General features: G+C 37.7%; 1 long non-coding RNA gene across 1 annotated transcript in view; it reads right to left on the bottom strand.

Moving 5' to 3' along the window:
* Nucleotides 1-251: 251 nt before the first annotated feature.
* LOC113105967 (uncharacterized) overlaps nt 252-10053 on the bottom strand; it is a 15704-nt gene continuing 5902 nt past the window's right edge. The window contains exons 4-5 of the long non-coding RNA XR_003292423.1: nt 1984-2015; nt 252-556 (exon numbers count right to left, since the gene is read on the bottom strand). This is a non-coding gene — a long non-coding RNA (uncharacterized LOC113105967). The remainder of the gene's footprint in view (nt 557-1983; nt 2016-10053) is intronic.

Below are 10053 nucleotides of genomic sequence, written 5' to 3'. Positions count from 1 at the left end.
AGTTTCTATTTCATTGTTGATTAGAAATAAATATCAATTGAGAAATAGCGACTTTGTGTATTTTATTGAGCTTTAAGTGATTTTCTTATTATTGTTATTAATTGTTCTTACATTCACAAACTTGAACTATTTCAAGATTCCCAATAAACTAGTCAAATGTTTGGTCTCCTGATTACAGTATAGCTCCATACAGAGAATTGCATTGAAACTTTTGTAGCTGTTGGCGTAGTAATAAGACATCAGAACTGTAACCATTTAAAATGTTCTTTATTTGATATTTCCAGGGCATTTACAACTAATATTACTGACATTTTGCTCCACAACTTTTTTTTAATTGCAGCCATGGAGCAAAACCTATTAGTTCAGTGTAATTAAACACATTCTCTGCAGATTTTTCATGCATCTTCACCTCGTCTTCCAATGCAGTGCAGTTATCTTGTTTCTTGCTGATTTGTAGTCTCTGTAGTGTTTTCAGAGCTTATGGGTTCAGCCCACAGAGGAAAACAGGGAGTCTGGAGACTGGCAGTTTTGAGCCATTTCCTGCATGTCAACCTATCTGAACCAAAAGAAAATTGAGCCTCCCGTCAAGAGTGTAGCCCGTTTACAGTTCAAACTCTTTAACATATCCAACAATACAATAAACTTCCATAGAAGTGCTTGTAGTGTACATCAAGCAGAACATGGTTCAGTGCAAATGCTTTGGTTTATCTGTGTCAGTCCTTGCTGCAAGAGTGATGAAACCACAACTGTCTGCTGTCTGTTTTTGAATAGTATTTTTTGGTTTGCAAGACAATCGCTTGCGCTGCGAATAGCTGTGCTGGTTCTATCATCATGCCTAAGGAATTAACAGTAATCAATTCTGTTAATGAGGCTATTATTAACAGATAATCATGTAACACGCCTACAGGCAGATGTACTGGGCTCATGGCATCCAGAGCAGCACGTCCATAAAGTTCTGCCTGCTTGGCCCTACATTGGGCTAGAAAAACAAATATTACATCAACGTGATCTAATATCTCATTACATTGACTAAATTAGACATTAAAATTCGACTTACCAATAACTGCTTTGAAAACTGCGTTTTACAGTACAGGCTCTTTTTGAATGTACAGATTCAAGAATGAATTAGTATTAGTACATACTATTAGTCTCTTTACTCTGTGCACACTTTTCTCTCACGTTTATCTGTGCTATAGTGTTACATTGACTCATAATTTCTTCAATGTATGTTGTAGATCATTTCAATTATGAAAGGCTGATTATTCTGACATGGTGAGAAAAAAATGAGCATCTTTCCCTTAAGCATACTTTAGATATTTCATGCTAATTGTATTTGCTAAATAGTCTCATACTTTGTATGTGTGCTTGGCTGTTCTGCAAAGGGGAATGTAACTTAATAGTCTTCTAGAATAACAGCAATAATGAAGTGACAGCAGCAGCACCCAAACACATGAGAAAGTCATCTGGATTGAAGATGACGGTCCTGGCATCACCCTTCTCAACACCTGGAAAGTTAGTCCAGTTACGCTTTACTGCTCTCTGGACTGTTCTCATGCATTTTGGATGTGACATAATCCAATTTAGAAATTCTTCACATAATGCATTGTTTGTTAAACTAGTCTAGTGGTGTAATGAGTGGACCACCTGACAGCTGTGAAGCAATGTCAAGCACACAGCCAAAACCACATGATCTGCTCCTCCTCCTCCCAATCTCTCTCTTTCTCGCACTCTATCAATGGTAGAATGAAAGCTGTTTAGATTAAGCAGTTGGCCTAAATTTACTGCCAAATCTTTACTGTTTTCTGCTCTTCATCAATGGAGAATAAGCCAGGCCTGAAATGTGAGGAGACCACCCTCCAACTCTGCTGAACCACAAGCCCAAGTCAGGCTACAGAAGACATCCAGAACTCGCCTGTAGAATGTGTTCAACTGTCTGTAATCAGTTATCTTTAAAAAGTTTGATAAACAAATAAAAATGGTTACCTTTATTGCTGTTCAATTTTTTCTCAAAGGTCCTGAGGGGAGAAAAAAAAATCATATTGAATATTGAAATAACCCATATCTGACAGAGTTTAGAAATATAATTTAATATGCATTCATCTATTAATAGCCTATACTTTAGTTTTACCAAATGTTTAACACAATTATCACATATCCATTATCTTCGGCAGTTCTGTGATCTGAAGTTGCAGACTGACTGTCCAATATTAATTCCAGTAAAATAACATGCTATCATTGCCATTATAAAATTGTGTTTTATTAAATATATCAGATTTAATATACAAATGACACAACGTCGATTGTTTCCATCCAAAATTTGACCGATAAAAGCACATGGTGGCTTTAAAAATTTGGCGGGTAAAATTGCCTCCTTAACAAATTATTGTCAAAGTGAATAATTCAAGCCAATCACCTTTCAGAATCACATTAGTGGTAGTCTGACCATTTTAAGACAGCAAGTACAGAGAAATCTTTAAAATGTTGGTAAAATACAAAATAATGAAGGATATCAAAACCAGTCAGGCTGATCCACAGAGCCATACATTTGGAGGATGGAGTTCATCTTCAGATAGGTGAGTAGATGTTAGCTGAAATAGCTTTTTTTTTCCTTCGTGTATAAAAGTTCATGCACTGCGTGATAGTATTTTGAAGTGTTTTGTTGGTTTTCAGAAGAAAAAAAATCTGTATATATATATATATATATATATATTATGCATCATGATCATCAAGATTAGGTAGGCTACATGAGCATATCAGTAAAACTGCAGTGATTTATTATGTTTATTGATTCGGTTTATATGAATTTTCATTTCTTCCTCGAAAAAAAAAATCCATCCTGTTTTAATATTTATTTTAATATTTTGTCTGAGATACTTTACCCTGTAGTTCATTTTTACATGCAGTAGACGTAGGAAATGTGCTACTCTATTCCTGCAACATAGATGAAAACAATGCAGCTTATATAATCTTTTGTATATATTATATGTGTATATTATATTTATGTGTGTGAGTGCGGTTCTTTTTTTCTTCTAAAGTAACTTGTGACCATTTTTCCATTCTTACAATTTTACTTAATATGAATTACGTCTTGTTTTGCTTTGAAATAGGTTTTAAGCACCATAACAAATTATAAATAAAAATAAGTAAGTGATAAGTTTGTCTTTTTGCACCAGTGATTTGGTAACCACAACTGTTAACCAGCTAGTATTGATCACTAGTATGACTATTGTCGAGATTTTTGAATTGCAGACTAAACAGTAATGAGATATTAGTAATACCCCACTTGGTTGCTGCTTTCATGCTCCCACAGCCGAACATCACAAAAGACTTATGTTGAACACGCAATCGGATACCCGCCTCCCTCTTTTAGTGTCTCTTTAGTGTCTCTCCAAGGTGAGACACAGCTTCAGCTATAATCCTGGAATCATCTTTTCTTTAACTTTGATATCATTCTCATAACTGACTTTGACATAACTGACTGATTTAGTTATCAAGAAAACACGAGCACCGACACTCCCTCAGTATTTCAGCCTGCTTCTGTTCCTCCCTCTCTCTCATTCACAAAAATTGTACCCTGAGCTTGTTTCCCCTCTTTTTCTGAAAGGAGAAGGCTGTGACTAAAGTTAGTTAACTTCTTCTGAGCCAATGAGCTGACAGCTGTGTTTCCAAGATCGTCCAATGAGACTGAGTGAGAGGTTGGAGGTGGATGTTGCTTAGCAACTGCAGGTAAAACGGGATCACGTTGAAGTCATTGTCTTATCAGAGGCCCCCAAGAGACTTCACATGCTTTGTTTTATGATATAAACGGTTACAATAAAAAAAAGATGCACATGTAAAGTGCATCAAAAAATAAAAAAGCCCTAAAGTTTGACTTTGATAGGATTGAAAAGAAACATTTTTGCTTTTGTAGAGTTGATAAAGAAATCCTTTAGTAGTGAGGGGGGAACTCAAGTTTATGACAACCACTTCGATTTTAGGGGTTTCAAAATCCTCTCTTCTGATTTTTTTTTTTTTTTTTTTTTTTTTTTGCATGAATATAGCCATGCATTAAGTTGGACTTCTGAGTGTGGAGTGGCCACGACAGAGTGACAGACGAGAAAACTGAGTCTCGGCAAGGAAAAAGGATAGAGTTTTGGGTGGGCGTTCTCCAGAATTTAAAACCAGATTGCTCCTCGCTGTTTTTATGACAGGTGAGTGGTGTAACACAGGCTAACACGCCCCCGCCGCAGTGTAAACAAACGCACGCAGTACCTCCTACGAAGCAAAGTAGCCTCTCTCCCCCGCCAGCCAGCTCACATCACAGATGCCATGCTTTGGTACCCGGCTAATTACAGACTTGAGCACCACTGTACTCCTAACACGTGAGAGAGAAAGTAGAGTTTGCCAGCGAACACTTTAGAGATGATGCAGCCTTGATAACTTCCTGAACAATCCTGTGGTCGTGCGTATCACTACATCTGACCTGGAGTTATATCGCACAGATTTATGTGTGGGTGTGCAGTGTCATAACACATCATATTGACTAAATGTGTGGCTTACTAACAGATGAAAAACACATTTGATGCAAGATTAATAGTAGTTTGCGAAATGGTTTAGCGTGGCTCATCTTATTTGCGTCTGTTATCCTCCTCATCATTTATCCCTTTTCGTACATTATCTTTTAATCTAATCCTAAAATTCGAATCTTCTTTGATGTTTGTCTTTTTGAGAGAAAAAGCAATAATGTAAAAGGCCTCATCAGAAGATACAGCTGTGCAGGGGCAGGATTGCCTCGAGAGGATCACACAGTGTTTTAGAATTAAAAAGACAAATAGGTTGAAGCGAAAAGCTGAGGGTGAGAGCAACAGGAAGAAAAGAAATAGCAGGACGGTAATAGTCGAATGCCTGAAAGGATGAAGATAATGAATAAGTGTGATTTGATTAGCAGGAACACCTGAGACTAGACCCGAAATAGACGCTGACTCAATGATGGCCTCAACAGGAGTTGCAGAAAATGCCCCTATAGCCACAAGTCTTTAGAGAACAAGTAAGAATAGAGGCTGAGAAGAAACAAATAAGGGAAGATGACACCACAGAGGCGTATTTGAGACATATGACTGATTTGATAAAGATATCGAGTTATGATTATTCTTTTTTTTTAAATCAGCTTTGATTACACTAACAATGTAAGATCCATATGTGATTGCCAGAAACAACTGATGTATATAATCGGTGCTAAAAGAGCACATTAAACATGCCACACACATATAATATTTACAGTGAGTATTCAGATGAAATAAATTAAGTGAAACATTTCTATCCTGTTCAATCACTATTATTTAATCATTTTAAAGAGGCAGTACTGCTCTAAAACTAAGCATACAGAAACTGTATTAGGTTAAAGGTCGTCAAAATAAATGTTGGCCATTGTCTGCATGTAGCTCCTGCAGGGAGGGATTGATTATTATGCAAACCACGGGCAGGTGTGCCTGTAACAATTCCCATGATGCATTATCTTTAGAAACGGGGTGAGTAATTATGAAATTGTTGCAAAAAAGACAATGGCTTTCTATATAAAGACAATCTATGACTAGAGCTGGATGCCAATGAAGTATGCCGTTCAGATTAATAATCTTACACATTTTTAACCATAATAATCTCTGTTCACATGTGTACAATGTGTATCTGAATTTATGTGGCAAGTACATGAATGAACATTTTTACTGCTCAAGAGCTGTTCTTTAATAACATTAAAGAAGATTTGATGGAGTTCTTAGTTATGTTTTAATTATGAAACGTTTCTACTAAAATCCCTTAGAAGAAATAAAAACAAATGAGGCAGTTGTTGGCATTCAAAAAGAATAAATATAAAAAAAAAAAATATTCATTTTTACAAAATTGTGCATAACAGCCCACATAGTTTGTTCATGGAAACATTTGATATGAAATATTTGATTTGACATCTGGCAGAAAAAATGGCCAAATCTGAGCCCTTTGTTGAAACTCCGATCACTGTTTATGCTTTATTTCTTCTCATTGCTCTCTTGGAGAAACAATTGAGACATTAACATCTCATATCTAATTTTTCTTTCTCGCAGGGATGAGGGGCATCTATTATCGCAAAGTTGGCGACTGTCATATGAAGGATTATGAAACAGGAGTGTTTCTGCACACTAATTCCCAGCTTTCAGAGTGGAAAATATTCAAATAGATGGTATGGAAATCCTTGGATAAGCTAAGATTTGAAATGTAAAGCAGGGTACGTGGGAGATCGACCCGCTTCCCTAATGCTCCCTGCAAGCTCCGCCACTCAGACGAATATCAAAATTCCTGGAGCAGGGAGAGAATCCGCGGATCTGGCGCGTGTTCCGAAATCAGACCTAGTCAAATGGGACCACCGGTCCGACACTACCTAAAAGCGCACCACAGCATTAAGGTAAGCCTAATGGGAATTAGCATTCTGATGCAATATTACTTCCTTTGGTGTTCCCAGAGAAACACCAGCAAACAGATGAAGAAAAGTCAGCCAGATAAGATGGTCCAACCTGATGCAGTTAGGTGAGCGGTAGTTACAGATGGAGAATAACCAGAATGTTCTTGTTCTGAATGCCCGGCGCATCGTTTGAGTCCAAACCTTGCAAACAAAAGGTGTGTCATTACGTCAGAGGGCAGCGAGAGGCCAGGCGCCGAGTGAAAACAATGCAGCTTCCATTCAAATATATTCAAACCAAACTACAGGAACACCACAATATCCCATCGCATGACAGCAGGTGATTGTATTCAGAGTATGGATCATCTGAAGGGCAAAGGCGGCGTGTGTAGTTATGGTTACATGCGGTGTGGGTGCTTCTAAGGTTGTTTCAGATGCTTTGGAGAAGAATGGTAGAAATGTGAAGTGATGAAACATCTTCTATGCTTATTTATATCATTTCTTCCTGCCACACTCCCATGTACTCAATTTCCCTCCAAATAACACTGTTGTCGAACTTCATCCCCTACTTCACCCTTCGGTCGGTCAATAAATCGGGTGAATGCATGGAGCATTGGCGTTGATGAGTCAGTCCCTGACGACCTCGCTCTTATTGTGAGGACACCTAAAGGCCGCCTATTGTGTTGCCATGGCGTCCACATCAAACCATGACTACAGCCTTATCCTGAGGGTGGAAATGTTCTGAAGTTTGACAGTGAAATGAAAAATGGCACGTAATGTGGACACTGGATTTGATTATTAGCGTAGACGTCCTCTCTGGGGATTTGATGCTTTGTTGTGCTGTTCTCACCTATAGGGGTCATTCGTCTTCAGCCCTTTTTTTTCCTGAAATCCAAGTGACTGAGTCACAAAGGACCGGTGTTGATTAGGTAACCCCTGGCGTCAGAATCCAAGGGCAAATGTCTATCCTGTCACGACCAGCTGACATTTGTGAAGGTTTGACGATAAACATTATCTGACGAGGAGGGAAGGAGGGCCGTGAGAGGGAGCGTCTTGATGCAAACTTTCTTATAGGTTTTCTTTTGTCACTCTCTGCTGCTTTTCTTTCACTTGCTCTCTCCTCCTTTACCAAATATAGCTGTAGAATAATGAAAACAATATCCAGTTTATATCTGCAAGTTAGTGAGACACCCACTCTCATTTGCAGCGAAAGCAAATGACCCTGGGGATGAGTCATAACATCACTTTAAGGCTGTTTTATTCTCTCCTCACAAACACGGCGAAATCGTGCATGCGCCCAGGTATCCTTGCGAGGTGTATGTGGCCAGAGAGCACCGTTACCCCCCAGAGCCCCGAGCCCCGCAGTTCTTCCCCTCAATGCCCTTACGAATCAAGCCTCTCTTTGAACATTTTCATTGAAAGACTGCCTTTTACCCACTGGGAGCAAGATGTAGAGCTAATGAGAGACTTGCACAGCTCTTCTAGCTGATTAGACATGAAGCCTCCGATAGTGTGATGGTACGTTCATGTTGTATATTCATCGAAAAAATTAATTATTTTTAGTGTTTCTTAATTTAAATACTATATATTCTGTCATTGTTTAATCACCTTCATGTCAATCCAAAACCTGTGTGATAGATGTTCTCTAGTGGAACACAAATAATGTAATACTAATTAATATATTTACAAAAAGGTTTCATTTGTTAACATTAGTTAATGCATTAACTAACATGAGTTAACAATGAATAATATATTTTTACAGTATTTATTATTAACCTTTGTTAATATTCAAGTTAGTTCACAGTCCATTAATTAATGTCAAGTTTTTATCTTAAAATGTATTACAATGTATTAGTAATTGAGATTAACATTAACAAGTCAAGCTTGATTTTACAGAGCATTTTGAATAAAGTGTGAGGTTTTGCTTTATTAATTTAGTTGTTTTGACCTTAAAATGCTTCTGAGGATTTGTGAAGTCAGTATCGTTCCACGACTTTAGTGCAAAACAACTTCTCTACATCCAAACTGATGAATGCCTTATCTTTTCATTCATCATGCCACAGCATACTTTATATACATGGGTTAAACGCACATAATTCTACTCCATTTCAGATGACTGACATAAATTATGTTCATTGTATTTGAAAACATCATCAATCTGTCAGACCACTCCCTACTATACAGCCCCAGGCTTATAGCTAAAGTGTTAACAGTCTCGGTTTTATCAGACAGATATCAACTTTGCTTAGTTTAAAGGAAGAAAAGAACTGGAGAGAGGTACAGGGGGGGCTGTAATCGGACCCTGGAGTCTAAGAGGATTTCGATGAAGTAATATTATATGTCAGTCCCAGCTAGAGGCAGACAAAGGTACGCAGCCAAGCACCAGAGCAGAGCATGTCATCTAAATAGTGCCGGCTTCTTTTTGCAGTTTATTACATCCAACTGCTTTGTGTTGCTTGAGTTTGGCTGGGAGGCGGCACAAAGGAACCAGTTTGTTCACCGTCAACAAGCATGCTTTTATTTGCGCCATCCCTTTGATGTATAGAGAGAAGCATTTGGAGTAGGATATCCCTAACAGATCAACAGGGAAGAAATCCCACTCTTTTAGTATTGTCTTTAACAATTCCCAGCCTTTCAGCAACTACCGCCTTTATTCTCTTTAATGGCTTTACTTGCATTGAGCGAGCTGTCTATTATTATAGCATTATGGGGAGGGTGGTATTTGTGTCTGCGTGTTTGATTGTATACATGCCAAACGTGAGGGACATGTTGGAAATTGCTATACAGTGTAACAGAAACAAGTGGCTTCACGCCAAGCAAGCACATGTTAGCTTGGTGTCAAAACTGAATTGCAGGCCCAATGACAACATTCAGTTTGCACCTGTTCCTTAAGGCGAAGCTGAAATAACCTAGTTAATGAGCTAATATGCCATTAGCAAGATATCCACTCCAAATGGTAAGTTGCAAATGATGATGCAACAAAACTGTCAGAAAATTTGCATTATAATACATTGCAAATGATGTGTTGTTGTGACTCCACTTCAACAAAAACAATAGTTTAGTGGTTAATGTGTGACAAGTAAGTGTGTGTCCTTGATTTAGTCTTAAAGGGACAGTTCACACAAATTAACGTTTTAACATTATTTTCTCACTTTCGTGTTGTTTCAAACCTGCACATCTTTCTGTCTTCCATAGAAAACAAATATGAATTATAATTTACTGGATATGCTTTTCTGTACGATGAAGATGAATGGGGCTTGGAGCATGCAAAGGCACATAAAATATAAAAATTATGAAAAGATCACAAATTCCATTGTTCCCAGTAGATTTCAGCAGAATTTACGACCATAATTGACTAACAATGCTTTTGGGAAATGCACCCCAGATCGATTTTGTGATATGAATCAAGTGATTTACTGAACAATTTGACTCAAAGTAACGAATCAGAGATTTGTGGCTGATGTCGTATTGTCGTATGAATGAAAGTTCCCATCTTTCTTTGTTTTTGCACAGAAAAAGTAACCAGTATATTATTCAAAATCTTATTTTTGGTTTTACAGAAGAAAATCATACAGGTTTGAAGGAGCATCAAAGTAATCAGGTTTTTCCTTTTCCTTCAAAGAATGCCAGATCGTTATTTCTTT

The sequence above is a fragment of the Carassius auratus genome, chromosome 7 (assembly GCF_003368295.1).
Source record: "Carassius auratus strain Wakin chromosome 7, ASM336829v1, whole genome shotgun sequence".
Classification (NCBI taxonomy): Eukaryota; Metazoa; Chordata; class Actinopteri; order Cypriniformes; family Cyprinidae; genus Carassius; species Carassius auratus.
The sequence above is the reverse complement of the archived record's forward strand: the minus strand, read 5'-3'. Positions and strand labels throughout refer to the sequence as shown.